This window comes from Acipenser ruthenus, chromosome 3 (genome assembly GCF_902713425.1).
Source record: "Acipenser ruthenus chromosome 3, fAciRut3.2 maternal haplotype, whole genome shotgun sequence".
NCBI lineage: Eukaryota > Metazoa > Chordata > Actinopteri > Acipenseriformes > Acipenseridae > Acipenser > Acipenser ruthenus.
In genome coordinates, this window is record NC_081191.1 from 28,250,646 (window position 1) to 28,275,540 (window position 24,895).

At 38.3% G+C, this 24,895-nt stretch overlaps 1 protein-coding gene across 3 annotated transcripts in view; it reads right to left on the reverse strand.

The window, feature by feature from the left end:
- Positions 1 to 24,895, reverse strand: part of LOC117435409 (ataxin-1-like) — a 170,463-nt gene that overhangs the window by 131,905 nt on the left and 13,663 nt on the right. For all 3 annotated transcript variants that reach the window (XR_009315288.1, XM_034058532.3, XM_034058531.3), the window contains exon 2: positions 3,757 to 3,907. The gene's annotated coding sequence lies outside the window, so the exon portion shown is untranslated. The remainder of the gene's footprint in view (positions 1 to 3,756; positions 3,908 to 24,895) is intronic.

Here is a 24,895-nt window from a genome sequence, read left to right on the forward strand (position 1 = left end):
TGTGTAACAGGCAGTGTCCTGTCCAGAGAAACAAAAACAAAAACCAGACCCTATGCTTGTATATAAAGACTGAATCACTAAACATGATCAGGCCATTGCATGCTGCCTGAATTCCTCTGCTCCCAACATGAATATCAAGCATCCCCTTTTTTAATTAGTGAGTTATGCTGGGAATCACAAGAAGTCATTCAGGACACATAAGCCTATTTATTTTCTTGTTATATTCTTCTTCTTGTTTTGGTTTTTGGTTTATCAGCACAATGTAAGATCCATGCTGTTCCTAATACATAAGCAGAGAAGCGGGTCTATGGGACAGTGAAGAGATGACTTTGCAGACCACACTGCATGTAGAAAAATAAAGGTCATAAGAGAAACAGATGTGTTGGGTTTTTAAACACAGATATCCACGTTTTGCCCTTTTATTAAAGTACTGTCTGTAGATTGTCTTTCAGTCTACTGACCTGGGGCACATCTGAATTTTGACTCCAAACTTGTGAAGGGATAAAGAAAAGCTTTTGATTTTTAACCTCCATTTAATGAATTATTTTGAACCAACTGAAACTCCTTACAAGAGTTTTATCACAGTGCCGGAAATGAAAACTTGACATGGTTGTTCTGCACAACATATCATACCACAAACCTTGATTTAACACTCCACCCACTCCCCAGTATATATGCCAACATAAACTAACCATCAATATATTTTTGAATGACTCTGGTGAAGGAAATAAAAAAATTTGCACTTCTCTGCCTTTTGAAAATCACCAAGTTCAGCACCAAAAGCACTGAGGTTTAAGCCCCAGTCACACCTGGAACAATAACGATAACCTTAACCATAAATCATTTATGGAGCTGTCACACCAGAACGGAAAAGGGCTCTAATATATTGTACAGCAAATGCCAATCAACTTTTTAGTACACACCCATTTTTATTTACAGCAAGATGAGGGACAGTGATGAGGAACATTAAGAAATACTCCTGTTGTATTAGATCAACAGAAGGCGTAGGAGACAGAGAAGACGAGTGTGGGTACACAGAATACTACAGAGTAGGGAGGAGTTAGGGGAATTCCAATCGCTCGTTGGTATAGTCAAGTGCTGGAAATTATGCCATGGGTATTGCCTCAAGGAAGTATGCACGGTTGTCTTGGATACAACCACTTCCCATTAAAGTAAAACATAAAATAAGAACATGGTATGTATCGTTGATTACACCTTACTTAATATGACGATAGACGATACTCCATAAATTATGTATATATTTATACTAATGATTATTATTATTATTTAAAGCAAAAACAAAAAAGCAACTACAATATGCAGACTGACATGTATTGATGGAGCATATAGGATCATACATCGTGCTTGTGCTATAATTATACATTAATGGCTGTTTATCAAATAATTTATAACACATAATTAAAAAAAAAAGATTCCTTGATGTATACTAAAACCAGTTTTCCGACGTGATGTTCTGCGGTGGAACAGTTGAGGGCAGTCTTCGCTGTAGTAAATCATTGCAATGCCTGTATTTACTGTTTATCGTAAAATAATATATAAAATAACAGCAGGTAGGAGACAATGTCACTTTTAAAGGGTCCATAAGGACCTTTTTATTTTATTGTGTTACATGTTCCCATGTGTTGCTACAACTGTTTACATAAGGTGTGTGTACTGTTTTAATTTTTTTTTACATTTTGACCACTTTTTTAAACTTTTAAATTGCATTCCCTGCCTCAAAATGGCTTCCCATGTACCCGCATGGAGCTCTCATAACTACATTTCCCATCATTCTCCTGCTCACTGGTAAATCCACCTCAGCTACATATGTGAGGAGGATGATGATGGGAAATGTAATTCTGAGAGGTCTATGCAGGTACATGTGAAGCCATCTTTAATTTAAAAGTTTAAAAAAGTGGTCAAAATGTACAAAAGAAAACATTATTATTATTATTATTATTATTATTATTATTATTATTATTATTATTATTATTATTATTATTTAGCAGATGCCCTTATCCAGGGTGACTTACAATTGTTACAAGATATCACATTATTTCACATTATACAGATATCACATTATTTTTTTACATACAATTACCCATTTATACAGTTGGGTTTTTACTGGAGCAATCTAGGTAAAGTACCTTGCTCAAGGGTACAGCAGCAGTGTCCCCCACCTGGGATTGAACTCACGGCACTCACATTAAAACAATACTCACACCTTACTTAAACAGTTGTAGCAACACATGGGAACATGTAACACAATAAAACAAAAAGGTAATTATGTACCCTTTAATACAGCCCTGATTGGCCAGAAACATTTATCGTTATCATTGTAGCTGGAAGAAATTGCTCTGAAAGCGATCAAAACGATAGGTATTGTTATCGTTTACAATGATCATTATCGTTATCGTTGTGGTGTGACCACCTCCATTCATTTGAAATGGAACAATTTTTTTAAAATCGTTATCGTTATCATTATCATTCCAGGTGTGACCAGGGCTTTAATGCATGTCACTTTTGCATTGTTTTTTGTATGCATACTGTATTTAAAACTGTTTAAAAGACAATATTAGCACAATCTACCTCAAAATGCAGTGAATAAGACTGTGTCGGTATTACATGGAGCCTTCCTGAGATTCCATATTTTCAAAAACACTCATATCACAAACAAACAAACAAACAAACAAACAAACAAACAAACAAATGAATAATACATATTTGGATTTGTTTTGACATAAAGCTTATTCCTAACTTTTCTTGCCTGTTGATTTCCATTGACTTTAAACACACAAAACACCTCAAGTAGAGAATCATAAAAACACATAACTAAAAAACTCCCAATATAACATTATGTTCCATACAGTATGGATATTCCTGCTTGACAGAACACTATTGAGGGTTGATGAAACAATAAATCACATTGTTAACAAAACCTGGACTAATTACAATACAGCAAATGAACAAAGCCATTTAATTACTGAACTGTGACTCTATCAAAACAAACACATTCACATATCTGAGCCAATGAATGCATTTTTTTTTATTACCACTACGTAACAGTTATTAATATAAGCCAAACACTTACCCTCTAACCAAATACTTGTGAAGTGTGGAAAAAATCTGTTTTTATGCCTGATTATATGGTTTAAGTGTTTCTGCCCAGATAATCTCTTAGCTGGTCATTAACACACTAGTAAACATTCATACAGTACATTATGCCACTTTTTTATTTACATGAACCAAACTCTATATTCATTTTACAAACCTGTTCTACTAATGTAAAAATAACCACAACAATGTTAGTGTGAGATTAAGGACCTTGCACACAAATCTAAAATTATTGAACTCTTTCACCCCTAAGTAATTTTGCATAAAGACAAGACTACTTTAACTAATTAAACAGTTTGTGACTTTTATGGAAATGTCATACAGTATGATATGGACATACCCAAGACCAGAACCATTTAACTTATTTGTTGTCTTGAGTTATTTTTTCTAGACCTTCTTTTCAAGACTGTTGATAATGAAGCCGATCCATAAGTTTAAGCTTTGAGAACAGGGCCCTAGGCACCCCATTTTAATGTAATTTTAGCTAGTAAAAGGGGATTTAGGAAAAAAACTAAAAAACTAAAACAATTCAAGAATTACAATGTGTTAGAATCAGAACAAAAATAAAATAACACTTTGTTCATAAAGCTATTCTTCCCCATTGCCTGCAGAAACTAGACCAACCTCCATTTCCTGTCTTACCTTAAAAACAAACCAGCAATATAACAGTTTTCTTTTGGTTTCAGGATGAGAAGCTCGGCCCAAACTCTTTGACTGGTACCAGAAGGGACCTCCGGAATCTCCGTTGTGTAGTCTCCAAGGATTGTAATTCTTGGGGTTCTGCCACCATTCCCTGCAATACAAAGAGATTCCTTTAGGGACAAGCGGCTGAATACAGTTTGAAAAACTGGGCAATACAAAGTGTGGGAGTTGATCTATTTGTTAAAAGTTACACTTTCAAGAAACAAACAGCTGGTTTTCAGAAGTATACCTACACCCACATACTGGGCATACATGTATGAAGAGCCAAATATAGACCCTTTGGAAGGAACAAAATAACCTCCAGGACAAGAAACTCTGCACTACTACTGTACTACCCCAATTCTATGCCATGTTTTCACCACATTAGCATTACCTAGAAACTACTTAACTATATCTAGTGTTATATTTCTATTAGCTTCTTCAATTCTTATTCTCCAGCCCCACCTCTATCTTTTTACACCTTGGTGTTTGTGACCCGACCCGATAAAGTGATTCACAACAGTGGAACACACAACACTGATGACGCCATCATCCAATGCATTTGTATACTTGTCTTGACAGTTTTACTTCATAATGTGTGAATGATGTTAAGGCATTACAAAAAAAAAAAACACCTTGCCCTGCATCATTTAAAAGCAAATAATGGTGTCCCTTCTATTGCTTTTGATATAGTATATCAACTGAATATTATAAAATGGCTACAATGCATGCTTGTGTCAAATGATCTATGCTCTGAAGAGATTTTAAAATGTCAATATTGTTAAAATAATTTTCTCTAGGGAGTGCATGTTATAGATGGCTGAAGGCATGACAACTGTTTTTGTTTGTTTGATTACATTTTTTTTTTCTAGCTATCAGGAAGTTTCTGTTTGCCTTTACCCAATGATATTCAATGGCAATACATTAGCACTACTTATTTTGAAACAAACTGGTATTGTTATGAATGCTAGTTGTTTAGTACTGTGACAAACACCAGTCTTTCCTGCTGGCTCACTGAATACAGTGGGGAGGGCATTTAAAAATCTATAGCGCTTGATGCATATAATTAGTTGGTTGCGTTTAGGCTCAAGGCATGGATGGTTCTGTATGACGTTCTGTGCTGCAGCTATGGCACTTGATATCTGTTGTACCATAGCGATACTGTGGGACTACAATACCTGACAAACATGGATTTTGCAGTAAATTCCCCTGTTCTGTAAACTGTATTTGCAAAAAGTATGAACAAATACACACTGATAATCCATCCCATTACCCTGGTACCATATTAGTACCAGTGTGCTACTGTATCAGGACATTTGTGCAATATAAGCACTAATGTTGCTTATAATATTGATAAGGTTTATTCAGTGTAATATGCTAATAATATATTGATATCTAAATGTTGTTTTTCTTTTGTTTTTCTTTTCAATAAGGTTGATCATAGTATAATAATGTTTCTCTACTTAAACTGTGATTCAGTGTAAATTGTTTTTAGAAATAAAGTTCTAATTGATGCTTTTTACTAGACCTAGAACAATAAAAAAAGGCATTTAATTGGATATTCTACATCAGGGCTTTTGAAACTCGGTCCTGGGGACCCCCTGTGGCTGCTGGTTTTCATTTCAACCAAGCTCTCAGTTACTTAACTAGACCCTTAATTGAACTGATAATTTGTTTGATTAGACCTTTTTACTTGTTTTCAACTCTTAAACAGTTGCAGTTCAAGTTACTTATCAAATGTTATAGCTAACTTGAAATAAGCAACTGATCAAGAGCTGAAAACAAGTAAAAAGGTCTAATTTAGCAAATTATCAGTTCAATTAAGGGTCTAGTTAAGTAATTAAGAGCTTGGTTGGAATGAAAACCAGCAGCCACTGGAGGTCCCCAGGACCGAGTTTCAGAAGCCCTGTTCTACATAGATATGACCAAAATATGAAATTGGTACAGCAACATCTGGTGCACTATAATTACAAAATATCTCTTTCTCTTAAGCACCAGTGAGCAATGACATCAGAGGCGGCTGTAGTGTTCATTCATAAATAATCTTTCATCTGAAATGTTCTGTGTTCAGCCCAGTCAATTGACAGAAGGGGGAGTGCAGCTGTAAAACATTTAAAATACACAGGCTAATCAAGTACGGAAAGATAAATGATGGAGAGCATTGGAGCTAATTTGTTAGCAGACATGGAGTTTTTTGTAATCCAATCTTTCAAGATCGTTCAAGTTAATAAACTGATTTAATAGCAAATGGCTGGTTTCTGGCTAGAGTCTATGTAATTAAAAAATAAAATGGTAGCTTGCTTTTGAAAAAGTTTGAAGGCAATGTATTTATTCATGTTATTACTGTATTCTGTTTTTCTTCCTATATTAAGACTGTTCAATTTTGTTCCTTCACAGCAGCAACTCCCCATAACAGCTCAACCGTAGGTCAGCCATTCTCCAAACTGCAACTACAAACTGACCTACCGGCCACTGAAGGACAAAGGGCAGATTTGCAGGTGCCAACTAAAGTTTACCATGCAGCTGATTTTGCCTGCTCAACCCGCTGGAATGCCAGACTATTGAGAAGCACCCTGTGGGATTCCCAAGATTATGAACTTGGCACAGGCAGGTCAAGAACCTAAGCTCCAGACTGTATGACTCATGCTGCACAATACACCATAACGCTTTTACGAGACACTCAAGGGATCCCTCAAAAACATTTTTTTTTAATATAATTAAATGATTGGGTGCACCGTCAGACTTGTTAAGTCATCTTTCAAAAGCTCTATCTATGGGCATGCCCCAAGGCTTTAAATTAATTGTGGTGCCGCTATCCTAACAGTGTCTTTGAATAACAAAAAAACACTCAACTGTTATAAAGATAACTGATGGTTTTTGACATGCAGTGTTAGCAATAATCTACCCATAACTATAAAACCCTCACTGGTGGGATATGTTAATACTAAAATATTTATTTTGACAAATGTGACTATAAGTCTTTCTCAATGTCTTCACTTATCATAGTCTGTGTTATTTGGTTTATTGCCTATAACTATTTAACACTCATTTGGCATTTAGAAGTACCAAAAGAAACTTCTGGCTAGAGGTCGTTATTTGAAGACAAAAAAGACTTCTAGTCATTGTCACTGAATTTATTTAGTTTCTTTTAGTATTTCTGTGTGTGGTGGAGTGTCCAGCCCTTTTGTTATACTTTAATCTCCTCTCTCTCTCAAAACCCGTCTCGCCTCTGACACTCTCCTCCTTGCGCAGACAGCTGGAGGCTTTTATATTCTGGCCGAGGGGTTAACTAGCTGTTAATTATCTTATTACCCCTCGGCCACAGTCTGCACGAGTTTAATAAGGATGTGTGACAAAAAATATTTACTATATCCCCACTAAGTACATGAGCAGAGCGGCGTCTGAAACAATTAAGTACACCTTCACGCTCTTTCGACGCTAGCGTGCCTTCCTCTGCCGCTCCGAGCTCCTCAGGTGCGCCTTGGTTTCATACAGCGCTCCAGCAGCGAACTATACTTAATGCTAATGTACGCAAATTATATGCTAAAGAGTATCGTGTTTCCTACAATGCTACACTGATATCACCTGTTACCACTATAATCAATAATGGCAGTTCTGAGCCTGGAGTTGGCCTTTCGATCAATGGACTACCTAGAACCTAGGCTTGTTCAAATACAATTTGAAATTACAAATGGTACTGTATGGATGATATTGGTGACATTGAATCTAGCATCTAATGTGCTATATTTTGCTAGAATTCTTTTTTTTTTTTTTAATGCAGACACATGGTAGCCATCTGTCACCTCTGTTCGTATTGTTTTTTTCATGTGGCTTCATCTGAGCCAGGACAGGATAATAGTTTAAAATGTAAATCATAGCCACAGACAAATCTGGTACCCATTATTAATGTATTGTGCTCACTGTTCCGTCAATATTTGCCAGTTTTATTTGGATGAAGCCGAAATCTCTCCTGTAACCAATTAAAGAGTTACATAGCAGAATTTGCGGCTTTTGTTTGTCAAATATTTATGGTAAACTTTAATATTCATTTCTTGAAGCTTTTTAACTTGACTTGTCAACCACAAAGTGATACTTTGCAGGAAACAAAGCAGACTGAATTGCCTAGATTAAGTGGAACCAAGAATCAGTTTCCACAGCACTACTGTACCCATCAAGGGGGAATACAGATTACAAGTCAAGCAAGATACTGATACACAGCCAGACATGATTATTAGGGAATCTTACCCCAAGGGAAGCAGTGTGGAGTAGAGGATAGGGCTGGAATCTTGACCGGAGGGTTGTTGGTTCAATCCCACGTGGGGGACACTGCTGCTGTACCCATGAGCAAGGTACTTTACCTAGATTGCTCCAGTAAAAACCCAATTGTATAAATGGGTAACTGTATGTAAAAATAATGTGATATCTTGTAACAATTGTAAGTCACCCTGGATAAGGGTGTCTGCTAATAAATAAATAATAATAAAAGTCTACCATCGTATAAGCTTAGTAAGGTATATTGAAAGCATGGTACCGCATAGGTAAGCACTGTAAACACTTTTATGAGGGTGATTTTTCAATTAATAGATGAAAATGTGGTTAAAGTAGTTGTATCGAACAAAGGAATTCTGTAAATCATTTATGTACAGTAGTGAACTTCGATTTGAAATAATTGGTCATAAATGTGCAGTTTTGAAAGAGCTTTCTAACAGAGAAAGAATACCATTAGCTGAGGTTTTTTGTAACTATTTTTTTTGTTGTAAACACGCTGCAAGAACAATGGCCATGGATTTCCCTTATTAAGTTGTGTTGAAAATGCCCTCAGAAAATAAGCCTTTCTTTTTTTGAAATCATAAAAATCATATTTTCATTCTTTCAGCCTCTTAGGCATAACAGAAACTGTAATGATTCAGATTGTATTTATTTATACTTTGAAATACAAAGCTTGGCTTTATGATGATAATGGAGCTATAATTATACAGAAGGGTGAACAAAAAACCTAATATTCTATCATACTCCTGTTTGTAAATAGCACAGTGAAAGTGATTCATTTCATTGAGGATTTCGCACACAGAGGACGCGATCAAAAAGGAAGGCTCCAAAGAAAGAGCTGATGCTTTGATACAGTACAACCCTCCCTCGATACTCATTTGGTTATGCACACCATTATGACTAATGACAGCTTCCACTTGTATTGACCTTGAATGATACAGCCTAATCTTTTGAGCATTGGTTGCCTAGTTTCTGAATGATGCATTTTCCTGTGCTGAAAGTATTCAACTGAACTGCATTTTTTATAAATATGCACTGTATACTATAGGTCATTTTCTATTTAATTTTAATTCACACAATTGTCACGCCACTACCAAACCAAACTAAACATTAAACAGAATGCTGACAATGAACTAACTACACTCACAGCAGCTACGATGGTTCAATTGTCTCTGAAGTGGGCAGTGGAGGCACTTTCCCCTAGCGGCACCTCCCTACGGTATTTGCAACTGCAAGGGTTTCCAAACGAGGGCTTCCATGACATAGGCATCATTACTGAGGAACTCCACCCAATCCATAGAAATGTGATATTTTGTTCTCAGGATGGTACTGATTTAACAAGACAAGATGATACACAAACATTCCTCAATTAATACTCTATTTCCCATAGAAAAGGTGGGGTGAATAACTGCATAGCCCATAGTCATCACTATTGAGACAGTTTAAGGAACTGCTCATAATGAAATAAAAGTAGTCTGTGCAGTCTTCCTTACGCACAGTAAGACCTCTATCAAAGTCTGTTAGAACTGCTTTGTTGCTCAACAGGGGCGATGCAGCTTATACTGGGTGATTAGAAAGTAAGTTTACCACATCAATGACATGGTGCATTGATGTAGTAAATGTACATTCTAATCACCCTGTATATTACAGATTTGTAGTATTGTGCAATCTTGTGAAAGGGTACTGTTTAGTAACTTTCTGAAAGATGCAGAGGAGACCTAAATAAAGGGTCTGTCTAATATCTACCCTAGGTTATTTGATCTTATGCACTGTGAGAGTAAGTTGGTATGGGTAATCATTAACCTGTCCCCTTGCAAAACTCTGCCTCCAGTGCATGCAAGTAATACATCTGTAATAAACACAACATAGAATACATATGTTATTTCTTACATCTGCTGGGAGCAGAATGTTGCAGGGGGTCAATGGTAACACTACAGTTGTACCTAGATGTTTGAAATCTCTATAGAGAACACAGGGGTGCTTTTAACTTGTTAAAAAGTCACCAGGATGTGATCCTTGAAATAGATAGTGATAGACAATGTGAATCTAAATAAAAGGAATGCTTTATATTAGTTAAGATTAGATGCTCTGAAGGGTCTCAATAGCTTCCATCACAATTGGATATGCAGTTTCTTTATATAAGTAGTTATTTCTATGTTTTTTTTAAAAAGGACAACTTGTTTTTCTCCCGAGTTTATTAAGGAAAATGCAGCTAGATTGCTGACGTGGGAGTACAGATTTGCTGCTGTGCATTAGTTGTAAGCAGCAAACCCTCAGTCCAGCAGGCTCTGGCAAATGCGGCACCAGCTTTCTGGAAATCTCCCCCTACTCCAGAAACTATATTTCACAATTTTATCTTGAGCTGCTTCTCCCAACCAGGCATCCCAGCACACAACCTGCATTAAGTCATCTTTACAAGATTACATTACAGTAGACATGCAGCACAAACTGGACACTAATCAATGTAACTTATAGCACATTTGGGAATTTCAAGTAGAGTGGAGTTGTGTGAAAGAGTACTGCCAAGAAAGCCAAGAAAGCCACGAAGCGGGCATGTGTGCTTCATCTGTTTACACAATAAATAAAAGCCAATGAAGGTGTCTTCGTGGGACTCTCAAAAGCCAGGGCTGCTGTACTGTACAGTATAAATACACTGCAACATGCCGCGGTAAAAAATATCTAAAAATGGTTTATCTTCTGCTTTTAAAAGCCATTTTAATGATAGTTTAGTATGTGGAGATCTGCTGGCAGAAACATCCAAACTACAGCCTTGGTGAAATGCTGCTGTAAGGCAGCGTGTTGTGTGAGACAGCAGGGAGGGGGTTAAAACCTCCCTGAAGAAGAAAAAAGAAAAAAATGCACCTTTTGTATTTAATTGTTTTGTTTTTCAGTTAATCCGTTTTGTTAATTGTTCTTTTGTTTAATTTAACTGTTTTATTATTTAATTATCCCCTGCACCTGGGCAATAATTGAGAATAGGGACCAGGTGCAGGGTATTTAAGAGGAGCAGTCAGTCTGCTCAAGGCTGCTGAGTAGAAGGAGGCAGAAGAGGTGCTCTGTCTCCGAGCAGTCAGAAAAGAAGTAAGTGCTGTGTTAGAGTGTGTTCTGTGGTGACAGGTAAACGGCATAGCCGTCCTGCAAGTTAGTCAGGGCAATTACCTGTATAGTAAGTGCTCCAAACCGGAGTTAGGTGTTTGTTTATTTTGTGTTTGTTTTTGTGTGTAATTAAAAATAGCGCAACCGCGCTTAACTCCATTTCTCTGTGCTGGGTCGTAATTTTAAAGGGGCATGAACCCGTGTGAGCAACGATCTTTCACACTGCGCATCTACTGTACAAAGCACCACAGAGCTGACCTGCAGGGAGACGCCTGTAAAGGTAGTGTCAGAACAGTCCACTGTCCAAGACAAGTCTACAGAGGGGTTCAGGCAAAAACAATGCCTGTTGAGTAGACTTACAAAGTGTTGCGGGATTGAGGTGACAGTATAGGACATTTTTTATTTTATTTATTTTACTTTTAAGAACCTAGATTTAGACACAGACCCACAGAGGCTGCCCTGCACTAAGGTACAGTACCACTTGCATGACCCCCGTCACTCTGTAGCAAATCACCCGACTACGGTACTTACGGTTGTTCAAGACAAAATTTCCATGGAAAGAACAAAAAAGTCTCTCTCTTCTCATCTACAAAGCTAAAGAAAGATAACAGTCTTTGTTTGCAATGAAAAAAGCCTAACTTAGCCCTTCCAAAACAATTGGGAACAATTAATGCTCTTTTGTGATGTGTGTTCTGTGAATAAAGTATTTTTGGGGGAAAAAATCGCTGCTTTGACTTGTCACAAGTTTACTGTAGCAACCATATCAACAGGCTCCTGATACAGCCTTATTGAAAAAAACTGGTTCTTATGCAACATTCTATAGCAATACAATATAAACAGTGGAAAATATAAAACAGACATTTCCCAGTAATTGACTCTTTGTTTATATATCATACTTGTAACTAATCTACTATGTTTGCCTTTGCTTGCTTTAATTATTTACTTCTGCTTTGTTGTGAAAGCAATAACACATGGCTGGGGGTTCAAATGTGGTCCAATATACGCACCCTTTGGGATGTTGGAATTGGAAGCAAAATATAAGTGAATAAGATAAGAGTACAGTAAAATAAACTGTAAAGCTACATAACTTTATCAAACAATCCCAATAGTTATGGTTGACATCATCCTCCTCCAGTAACTGAACAGAAATGGTTGGTCCCACATGTCCATGATGCAACACTACCCGGAGCATATTTCTGAGAAAAAACAAGTTATCGTATATACAGTGCCCATAGTAAGTATTCACCCCCCTTGGACGTTTTCAGTTTGTTGTGTTAGAACCTGAAATCTTGATGCATTTAAATGGGATTTTTTTTTCCTTTGATTTACACAACCTACTCAACACTTTGAAGAGGCAAGAGAATTTTTATTGTGAAACAACAGTTAATTAAAAATAAAAAAAACTGAAATGTCTTGGTTAGGTAAGTATTCACCCCCCTGAGTCAATACTTGGTAGAACCACCTTTGGCAGCAATTTCAGCTGTAAGTCTTTTGGGGTAAGTCTCTACCAGGTTTACACATCTGGATCGTGCAATATTCACCCATTCTTCTTGGCAAAATTGTTCAAGCTCTGTCAAGTTGGATAGGGATGTTGGTGGACAGCAATCTTCAAGTCTTGCCACAGATTCTCAATTGGAATCGTCCGGGCTTTGACTGGGCCACTCTAGGACATTCACTTTCTTGTTTTTAAGCCACTCCAGTGTCACTTTGGCTGTGTGCTTGGGGTCATTGTCCTTCTGAAAGGTGAATCTCCATCCCAGTCTTAGGTCTTTTGCAGACAAGCAGGATTTCCTGTATTTAGCTCCATCCATTTTGCCCTCTACCCTGACAAGCTTCCCAGTCCCTGCTGATGAAAAGCATCCCCATAGCATGATGCTGCCACCACCATGCTTCACAGTAGGGATGGTGTTACCTGGGTGATGTGCTGTGTTGGGTTTGCACAAGACATAACGCTTTACATTTAGGCCAAATAGTTCAATTTTTGTTTCATCGGACCACAGAATCTTTTGCCACATATTTTCAGAGTCTCCCACATGCCTTTTTTCAAATTCCAATTGGGATTTTACATGGGCTTTTTTCAGAAATGGCTTCCTTCTTGCCACTCTTCCATACAGGCCAGATTTGTGGAGTACCTGAGCTATTGTTGACAGATGGACAGTTTCTTCCATCCAGCCATGCAACGCAGTAGGTCTTTCAGAGTTGTCATATAGCTCTTGCTGGCTTCTCTGACCAATGCCCTTCTTACCCGGCTGCTCAGTTTGGGAGGACGGCCTGCTCTAAGCAGATTCTGGGTGGTGCCATATACCTTCCACTTCTTAATGATCGACTTGACTGTGCTCCAAGGGATATTCAATGCCTTTGAAATCTTTTTATACCCATCTCATGATCTGTGCCTTTCCACAATTTTATCCCGGAGTTATTTTGAAAGCTTCTTGGTCTTCATGGTAGCATTTTTGCTTTGAATGCACTACCCAACCTTACAGAGACAGGTGTATTTAATCTGAAATCATGTGAGCCACTTTTTATTGCACACAGATGGACTCCATTTAACTTATTGTGTGAATTCTGAAGGCAATTGGTTGCACCTGAGCTTATTTAGGAGTGTCATAGCAAAGGGGGTGAATACTTATCTAATGAAGACTTTTCAGGTTTTTATTTTTAATTGATTTGTCCCCCCCCCCACCCCCCCATTTTTTCACACATTGAAAGGGTTGAGTATGTTGTGTAATTCAAAGGGAAAAAAAATCCCATTTAAATGCATCAAGATTTCAGGTTGTAACACAACAAACTGTGAAGGGAGGGGGGGGGTAAATACTTACTATTGGCACTGTAGTCAATGAATCCAATCCATTACACTGTGCCTCAGTCTGATATTTTGAGTCTCATAGATACAGATTGATTTAAACACCACACAAGGAAAAGACACCTACTTATTCCCATTATTGATATTATTTTTATTTAATTATTTAGCAGATGCTTTTATCCAAAGTGACTTACAGAAATTAAACAAAATCTAAAAATAAAAAATGTTTCTTTTAAAAAGGAAAAATAAAATAGAAAAATAAAAATAAGGATCGGATACAGAGAGAAATGGCAGATGAAAAGACACAGCAGACATATAAAAGCAAATGAAGAATTATAAACATTTAAAATACAACTAACTAATAAAATAACAACAAATAACAACACAGAAACACAGCCAGTGTCCTTTCCCAATGTTCTTACATGATTGCCACACACATCGGCAGGGAAGATGAATCAGTAGCAAGCCTTAACAATATTAAGACTGAAGGCTGACTTCATATAGTGTATGTTAACCCAATACATCAGTGAATTAATCAATTTCCACAAAGTCCCTACTGTACAGTACACCCTGTGTGTTCTCAAAGACAAATGAACAGCCACCCACTGAGTCGTATTTGGCTAGCATTATTCAAGCCTATGCTATGACGAATAGCATATGGTGGTTAAGACATTGATACGTTTTAAGCTTGGTTGAAATGTTTTGGTTAGATTTGGAATATTAGGTATGTATTCAGTGCATGTGATCCCAACTCTTCATCAAAGCAATTCTCCAAATTAATCAGCACAGACAAATATAGTCTTTTTTTCCATCCACAAAAAACTGCATTGGACTAAAGAGACTAAATAAAAACACAATTTGGTTAGTTGTAATTTTTAAGAAAGCAGAACTCTAGCAGGGACTTCTAGAGTTAAGAAAGAAGCCATCAGTTACTGTACTGGTTACTGTACATTTACTGTTTGTTTTGTATTTTTTATTTTATTTTTTTAATTTTATTTGTAGCCGAATTAATCTTGTTTACATTTGCTTACTTTTAAAGCAAAAAATGCCCCGATGTTTAAAGCAGTTTGCATGTTGTTTTTGTTCACAAACCTATTTATGGATGTGTAAATGCTTTTTCTATAGATGTTCTCAAATCCGACTTTTTCACACATCCGCCTATACCCCAGACCACAGGGAGTCGGATATGCAACGTTGTGCTGTACCTCTTTAAGACCAGTCTCTGTATAACCATTTTATTGTGGGGACTGTTAGTATTACCTTTTAAGGACAGCACTTCCAGTTATGATTATCATTAATTATCTGTTTAGAACAGGCCTCCCAATTATGTGTAATGTCTGTATAATGTACATGTGTTAATACTACTTTTAAGTAAATGTCTTTAATTGACACACCCCATTAATAACACTGACTCCAAGTGTATTCAGGGCTGTAAAGGAACAACTTTTTTTTTTTTTTTTTGTGCTGCATATCTTTCGCAAGTCATATTAATATCTCTGTCACGGTACTTTGCCAACAGCCGATAAGCAGCTCGGTTTTAATATTGCTTTGGCTATTTTAAACAAACGTCCAGTAAGCATTGTTTAATTCAAATGCATTTAAAAGCATGCCAATATCTGCAACCGTGCGCTCCATCATATAAACACATTGCACAAAAAAAAGCTTTCTCGACTGGTGTATTGAAACGTCACTGCTACACGCAGCTGACCTCCACACACACACAGCCAAAAGGCTGATTGCTACAATGCTTTCTTTCTGTTTCCATCATGGAAGCTGCATTTGCTGCCAATGCCATTACTCCTGTAGCCTACTTTTAATATGTATTTATTTATTTAGTGAGGCGGTTAATGGATCAGGGCAGTCATCGAAAAAAGGAAAGAAAACCAGACCGTATTATTGTTTTTTTTTATTTTTTTTTTTAATAGGGGAAGTTAGCAGGCAATGTTCCTGCGTGGTGGTAGGGGTACAGGCAGGCATGAACACGTTTAAGTTCAACACTAACCCCAAATAAAATGCTGTTCCTGTTATTAAGCAGTAGTATAATCGGAAGCAGTGGTATTTAAAAATAACTGAAGCCAGTTTTCACTTTAGTGAAGTAGGCTACAATATTTGTTTTCATTAAAAAATCAACTAAGCTTATTTCATTTGTGAATAAAAAATGACGATAGTCTCGCAGTCCTCCTTTCACAGGCAGTGTCATCTTTATGGCACGTGAATGGTAAAGTAATTAAATGTCTCTGGCAATGGAATGTCTCTGTTTAGCGCACGCAAGAACTTACAGGATGGCTAAAACTGTGTTGAGAATCGTAAGAAAACGCATTTGAGAGCAAAACATTTAATGACATTTTTAACTTTCATAGCTGAAGAGGTGCTGGGGCTATGCCTTGTCAAGCCCAAATAATGCTTCATTTTGCAAAAGGTTGCGATGGTTATATACCTCGAGAGATAACCTGTGTTAATTCAGGTTAATTTATAAATTTCCACAGCGCTGCGATAATTGCAGTTTCTCCACAACTATTTTAGATTTCACTAACATGCGATTTTACACAAAACATTCACAACGCAAGCAGAGTTGAGTGAAAGATGAGAAAATTCACAAGACTTTTGAATATTTGCCCCAGTCTTCGAACAGGAAAGCGAGTGAAAATGAAGCAAGTGGCAGAGTATCAACTGAAACCCTCCAACATGCATGCAGATGTACAGTGACACATACTTGTAAAAGAGATTAATTGGACCAGAACTGGCAGAAGGCACAGGTGTCGTTGTTCATCAATCAACAGTCCAATGCCCTTTGACCATTGTTCCATAGTCCAATTTCTGTGTTCTTGTGCATATTTTAGTCTTTTAGTCGTGTTCCCCTTTCTTAACAGAGGTATTCTTACTGCAACACATCCTTTAAGTCCTGATTTCAAGAGTGACCTTCGTACTGTTGATTTGATGGACAACGACACCTGTGCCTTCTGCCAGTTCTGTTGTCAATTCAACGCTTGTCTTTTTTTTATTCCTTAAGGATATTATCTTCAAGTATTGCTCATCCTTGTTAGACAGCTTTTTGGGTCTTCCAGTAGTGGGTTTGTCAATTACAGATTATGTTTCTCTGTACTATGTTTCTCTATACCTGTTATGCTTTGGATACCACACCTTGAAAATCAAGTGATGCGAGCTATTTCACTCAATGTGTTTCCTTCTTTATGCAAGTCAAGGTTGTTATAATAATAGAAAACACTGATGGAGGCTTTGAGTAAATTGTTGATGCTGCATCAGAGTAGAAAAATGGAACATGTCTAAGACTTTTGCACAGCAGTGTATATATATATGAACAGAAGTTAAATATTTTATTTAACATCATGTAATCAAAGAAACTACAAAATGATATCGCAAAAGTCTACCAGAAGCCATAATAGTAGTACAGTATTTCATGTTAGATTTCAAAATGTCACATTTTAAATTTTTTGCCAGTTTTTGGTTAAGTATATGGAAAACTAGAAAGCAGTATGTAATTCAATATGTTAACATAACAGTATTCGGCAGGTTTAATTTGATTTTATGAAGCAAAACATGTTCATTCTATAGGGTGATGCAAAACGTTTGGCCATAGCTGTATAGTAAAAACTAAATATGAATTAAATAAAAATATATGCTTCTAGTTTCAACTCCATTAATGTGAATAAAATGTTTAGCATCAATAACAAGTGGAGTGTTTTGCTTTTTTAAGCAAGGCCATTCAGGAAGTAAACAGACTTATTTATAGTAAAAAAAAGTAGTTTTTTATTTTTGCTGTCGATGCAGCTAACACAAGGTTATTCTCAGTCTGTTCTCCTAACGCCTCAGTTGCTGCCTTGCAACCAGCTCAGACGGTGCATTTAATGGCAGAATACAAAGATGGCTCTTACCAAGGTATGCAGGATTTAATTACATTTACAATGTATTTCAAATAAATAGTGGGAAATGTAAGATGAAATTACAAATTTGATTTTTAATAACTTATTTATTTTACATTTCACACTCTCAGATCCAACATTCATATTTAATACCCAGAATGTGTCTGTTACAAGGAAAAACTACTTAGTACAGCAATATGCATTACACATTTTTGTCTTATTATTTAACCTATTTGAACCCTACTGGTATTTAGTAATGGCTACCAGATTGCTGATGTCATACTGAATGTAAAAGGGAATAACCAAAAATACTCTACCTTCTGGACTTGCAAGATGAACGTTTAAATCAGCCTCAGTACAGTATATAAGCTGTGACATTGTTCTTACAACTAGGCTTTAACTTGTAAACTCTACTTAGTTTACAACTACCGGTAATACACATTTTTTTTAAATCCATAAACTATAAACAACTGTATATAACAACTCAGTTCCTTCACAAGGCACCTGACTATGCTCCATCAGCTTCATGTCAAACGAGGCTCGCAATTAGAATTAAAAGGAGCCTTGTTTGTTTTTCATGATGGTCACCATTTTAAAGGAATTCTTTATTTTTCCTCTCAATTTGAAATATGGTACAGGAAACAGGATAGACAAAGTTCAATTCTGAGTTGTTGTTTTGCAATGGCGATATACAGTATAGCCTTCCTCCATGATACAATTGCACATTGTAATATTATATATACTGTAATAAGAATAATGAGAACAATGGGCCCATTTTTGCCAAGAGTTGTGTGTAGATTTGCCAAATGTCAGATAAAAGTAAAAGCAGCTTTAGAGATAACCAGGCCTTAATAGCACAGCACTGTACATAATTGGGAAACCCATACACTACTTCACACTGTTCTCTGAACTTCCTGTTGATCAAAATCTCAAAAGGAACACAAACCACTTTTACTGTCTTTATTGGTTAACTATAGGGGCTCGACAAATGCTGTATTATAGCCCTTTCATACTTGCAAATCCGAGCCGAGTGAAGCCCTCATGGTACGGCTAGTTTCACACTTGTCATTTTGCCGAGCTGAGCCGGAACCGTGAAACTCTGGCCTCGCAAGGTTTCTGGTACTGGCTCGGTGCTGAGCAAGGCTGGGGGCCTCGTACTGTCCGAAACAATAAAGTCCACCAAAAGATTTCACAGTAATTGAGAAATACGGGACTAAACCGCAGCGCAAAACAGTGTTGTGAAAAAATAAAACAGGATTACAAAAAAACTAAAGATCATAACACTAAAGCGTGTCAGGATTACAAACAAGAAGTATTTTTTATTGTTTCACAACACTGTTTCGTGCTGCGCAGTGACCTCCTTGGTCATTTCACCTCAGAATCTTCTGGGTCAATGCATGTTACTGGTTGAAACAGTAGCAGTTTTAGGCACATCCAACCCATGCAATTGCATGGGGCCCCCTGTTGTCGTGGCTAAGTTACTATATAAAAAACAATTATATTCACCTCAAGTCTGCACCAGAATGAATGACTTATTAGCCATTTTACCATTCTTTTTATCTATCCGCCACAAGCCATAAACAGAAAAAAACGGCAAGTATGGGTTTAAAGCCGTGCGCAAGTTTATGTCAGTATATGCCTCATAATCATGTAGCCCATGATTTAAGCTAAAAATGGTAAGACATTTAAAAATTAACTAATTTCTACACACTACAAACAAAGTTTGCTTGCCGTCAATGCTGCAAACTTAAGGGGAATACATGTATAAGTGTCTCACACACGTAGGGCTGTATGTTTGAATTAACCTAGAAACAAATTCACGAGGCGGAAACCAGTGCTGCGAGAGGGAGTGCTTTGCAACTTGGGATTCAAGGCTCGGCCTCTAGAGCAGGGGACAGAGAGAGAGAAAAGGACGGGCCAGACTCCAACCGAGAGAGCCTATCCTATGGAGTCGAGGCTAGCTCTAATGGCCTCCGGGCCCCTGAAAAGACAGTCCTCTGACTTCTCGGACAGTCGTTATAGGCTCGGCCTCGCGACTGGGTCCCAGTTAGCGACCGGGGTCGACCCTCAGAGGACGGAACAGGAGGCTGGCTTCGAATTTGACAGTGTCCAAGGTGATTCAGTGGAATTCTAGTTGGGTTGCTGGGCCGATGGTTTTATCTTCAGAGAGTGGGACACTTAGTGAAGAAAACAGGGATTGCAAATTAGACATTGCTTGAGCGGGTCCGAGGTGGGGGATACAAGGAGAAAGTCATCTAGGAGATGGAGAAGGAAAAGAACTTGATACGTGTTGAGAAGAATCCAGCAGAGGGCTTCAGACAAGATGTCGAATATTTAATGTAATTAAATATTTAACCGTAATGTAATGCAGGGAGAATTGATCATGGGAAAGTTGAGACTGGAAGTGGAACTGCCTCTTGGGGCGGAAAGATCAATGATTAGGCGATTTTGTCCCGATATATTGCGTGTCGCTATTCCGATGGGGCTAAACCTGAAGATGGGGAATGGTGGAGCTGGGAAGGGGCCGGCCATGAATCCTTTGTCCACCTTGGCTTGGATTAAAGACTGTGATTCGGGGCTCAGAGGAAGCAGAACGAAGATATGAATGGGACAGAGGGGAGATTAGAAAGGCTGGTGGAGAAACCGAACTGCAGGCCGTCAATTAGATAAGCCACAAATTGCCTATCTGGATGGTGTTGGAGTGCATTGGCTAGGGCTGGGATGTTGATGGGGGTGGAGACTGAAATAAGTGCTGATTGTCATTTGGCTGGGCAGATGGTCTTGGAATGCGCGCCCCCGCAAAAACTGCAAGCATGCAGGAACCTGCAGAAAGGGGTGGAACACACTGAAATGTTGAAATTGTTGCAAACTTGCCTGGTTCCAGTAAAGTTGATGGGATGGCCATATTTGTCTTTGGTTACAAATCTGTAGGGGGGAGGAATTGGAGCTGAGATGCAGTTGCTGAATCTGCGGGGGTGGGGGTGGTGGGTTAGCGGTTGATGTGGATGGGGCTGCCATTGCCACTTTTGGGCACAAGACAGATGAGTGTGTGGTGGATGCTCATATCCTGCACGCGTTTACCCTGACCCCACTGAAAATGCGGTTGAATAGATTTATGTCTGGGGCAGACCAGCCAACGATATGATTGTCATTAGCCAGTATAGTGGCTGCTTTTGCAGAGAATGGTTTATGGTAGTCGTATAACATGGTGCCCCCATATCCCACCGATAGTTCTACAACATAAAACATATATTGGTCCATCTCTTGGCAGCGATGGGGCTATGCAGCACATAGGACATCTCGAAAAATGGAAAATGCGAAAACAAACTCGCCAAGGGACAGATTTTTGAGCAACCGGGGGTCACAGGATTTCAGCGTGACTGATAAAACTCTGCAATTAACTACTCTATGATCAATGAATTCAGATGAGAATGGTAACCAAGTTGATATCTTTACCTTCAATTATTTGTCTGCAGATCAATGGGGAGAGGGCATGACGTCTGATGGCTACTGCTGATTGGGAGCCTGAAGTGGATGCTGTAGCTAAGTTGTACTCTGGAATGCTGATGGATGATGGGACCGGGGGCAGGGTCGAAGCTGCTTGAGCAAGGGAGCCGCTGAAACGGAAGATGCGGTGGAGGTGGGGGCCGAGATTGGCACATGAGAGGCGGAAGGCGGAACTGCAACGGTGGTGGAATGATTGTCTATGCCATCTAGACGAGAGTTGATTGCAGACAAAGCGTTTGTAAACGGCTGCATAAACTGCTTCATGTCGTGCATAATTTTCTGATGCAGCTCTGCCATAGTGTCTTCAGCTGCAGGTAGTTGCTGGGTTTCTGCTATACTTGCAGGCGGCTCTGGAGTGGTGATGTGTGCAGTGGAAGCTGCTATTGAGCGAGCAGGGGTGGGGCGGTGAGTGGAAAAAATGGGTCTTGCTGAAACGGAGTCGCACAGAAGTAAAAATAATGCGGTCCGATCACTTCCAGGTGGAATTTGGATTTCCTTATCAAACAATGTTTTTAATAGTCTGGCGAGGGGCCAGTCCTTAAAAAAAAGCTGAGCAGGGAAGGGATCCTGTTGGCGTTTCCTTTTGGAACGACGTGACTGGGAAAGCTCTGGGTCAGGGGCTGCAACAAAGATGGCGCTGAAGGTATCGGAATGTTCTGTGAATCCTCGAGTTCGGAAGAAGATGAGGTATGTAAATCCATGTTCAGTGTCAGGTCCGGTCTTAGTTCGATAATCAATCGGGTAGTTGTGCTGGAACTAGGTCAAAGCCAAATCAGGAAGTTGTACAAAAAAGGGGGTCAAAGCCGGGTCTGGTAGTCAAAAGTTCAGCAGTAGAAACTGGAATCAGGGATGTCAGACAGGCAAGGTTTCATTCACGATAATCTATTTAATATTCTATCTCTTTCTCTCTATACAGGCAAAAAAGCAAAATGCAAGACAAAGAGCCAAGCTGTGACTGTGCTTAAATAGGGAGTCAATGATGATAGGCAGGTGAAATTAAGAAATAGCGAAGCCCTGGTTTACGCCCCCCGAATTTCACAAGTTAACATTTAAAATAAATGCATTTCCAGCCAATGTATCGTCCTCGCCTCTTGCAATGCTCGACTACATCTACATGGGAAATTTGCTGGGTTGTCCTAACATCAGTATTGCCTTGCGTCTTTTTTTGACTGTGCCTGTCACAGTAGCGTCAGAGGAATTAAGCTTTTCTTGCCTGAACATGAAATTAATCAAAAACTATTTACTTTCTATGATGTCGCAGGACTGTTTCACTGGACAACAGGGTTGGAACAATCGATAATATCGATAATCACGATAATTTTACCATGTTGAAAACGTATTATCGATAATCATAATTATCGTCCGTGACCCAATGAAGCAGGAAGCGGCTCTGCATTCAGTGGCACTGAAGTGTCTGCGTGAGGCGTAAAACATGATCTGTGTGAGCACTGCGTACATTGAAGTATTGATTTTAAACAATATGCTTAGGCTTTTAACTTTACGTCATGGTATCATTTTGATAATAAGTTGTACACTGGCAAAGCATGACTGGTTTTATAACATAAAAACACAATATTTTTGTTTATAAAAAAAAAAAGCATGTTCACTGTAAAATTACTGTTCAGAAAGGAGACATCCAGAAAAGATTTAAAATGAACAATTCTTTATTGCATTTGACACTCCTGGCCATCTTCCCCCTAGACAAGGAGCGCTGCAAGGTGGAGGCAGGGGAGGAGGAGGACCAAACAAAGAAACGACAAGGAGGCGTAGACGAGAGGGCTACTTAAACAACAGTTTGATTACATATGTGATAAGTGGGTGGATTCTCCATTCAAAAACACAACATAGTTTCCAAGGACAATTTCCCCTCTGAGGGATATGACCCAGGAAGTGCTAGACAGGCTAAAAGCATGACTTGCAGGCATAATTCTTTAACCTAATGTAGCACAAGACATGATTTAAAATGAAAATACATGTTTGCTAAAACAGACTTGTAAAAGAGATGTCATTTGTATATAGAATAAGTCAAGAATGCCATTTGCTTACAGTCAACAAAAAGTGTAGCATATGCCAATTTTTTTTGTCCTCCCTTTATCAAACAGATGTTGACAACTACACCAACCCATCCAAAGATATACTGTATTCAAGCACATTATGATCTTCGAGTCAAACTTTCTCATTGCTGTTTTCTTGGCAAATCCAGCTTTACAAGAACAAGAGCTGCACTCCATTCTCCTCAGAAAGACTACACCATTTCTGACTAACATCCTTATCACAGCGTCTAGTTATCTTTAACAAATCCACTTATATTCCAACACCTGACCACTGCCTCCATTGCTACACCTTTACTGAAAGAAACTATGAAATTAAATTTGGCCTTCTATTCATTCTTTGGTTCAATGATGACTCCTACTTTCCTGCAACTGAGGTCTGGGTCCAAGCCTCCTGCAACCAGCTTGATTGGAGTGTACTATTTTAGAAATGTTCTTCACAGATTGTGTGAAACTCTTGGTGTAATACTCTGTATTCTCACCCCAACCACAATATCAGCTGATGAACCCTGCGACATAGCATTGTACTTATCGGCTTAGGTTCTCACAGTAGAGAAGATAGTCTATTGAGACTTTAAGAACAGTTTAAGCACAGTGGGAGGCTATTGATCGATGTTGTCACCATGCTGCCCAAAAGTGAGAAGTCATAATGTCTCACTCCAATGCCCTTACAGCTGTACAGTTTAGCACATACAACGTGAAGCCAAGTGCAGAAGATCCTGATGCATTTTTGGATTTGTACAGTAGTCACCTCCTTTATTCAGCTTAAACCATTTAAAAAAAAAAAAAGTATTTATAATCAGAATGCCTACTAATAAGGTTTTTCACATACACCATTTATCAATACATTGTCCAGGGGTTTCCATTAAAAACAATTTCAGAGAGAGTGATAATCTGAAATGAATAACGTTGACTACCTCAAATGTTTATTTCAGGAAGGTGTTCCTAATTTGAAGCTGAACTTTATACTAACACCTTTGCGCAAAACATCTTGTGAAATATAAAAATGTTTCGTGTTCTGAATGAGGAAACAGTGACGTTCAGAAATATGTGTTAATACTGCTTTCTCTCACCACTGCCAACACCACAGATTTGTCGTTGTTTACATAGCTGAAGAAACTGGGCAGGACTAACATTAAAAAGGGGAGGGATCAATTGTGTCTGATACATGGGGCCATTGCATTACATACAATTATGGTATCAGTAGCTTGCTTGCATCTGTCACAGACTGGAATGAGGTATTAGCCCATTGACCTTTAGAAAAATGTAATTGATTCTGGGCCACTTTGGGTGCTATTACATACACTAGTCCAGGTGGGAAACTGTACACAATTCAGTCTCTCGAAGAAAGTTAGCAGTTGAGAACCTTTTTTTCATCTGCAGTCTGGGAAATCCTCTTAATAGGTTATACGGTATACAGAATCAAAGCCAGCAGTGATCAGCAACTCACTGTCTCAATTAAGATGGAATGACCCCTATATACTGTAAAGATT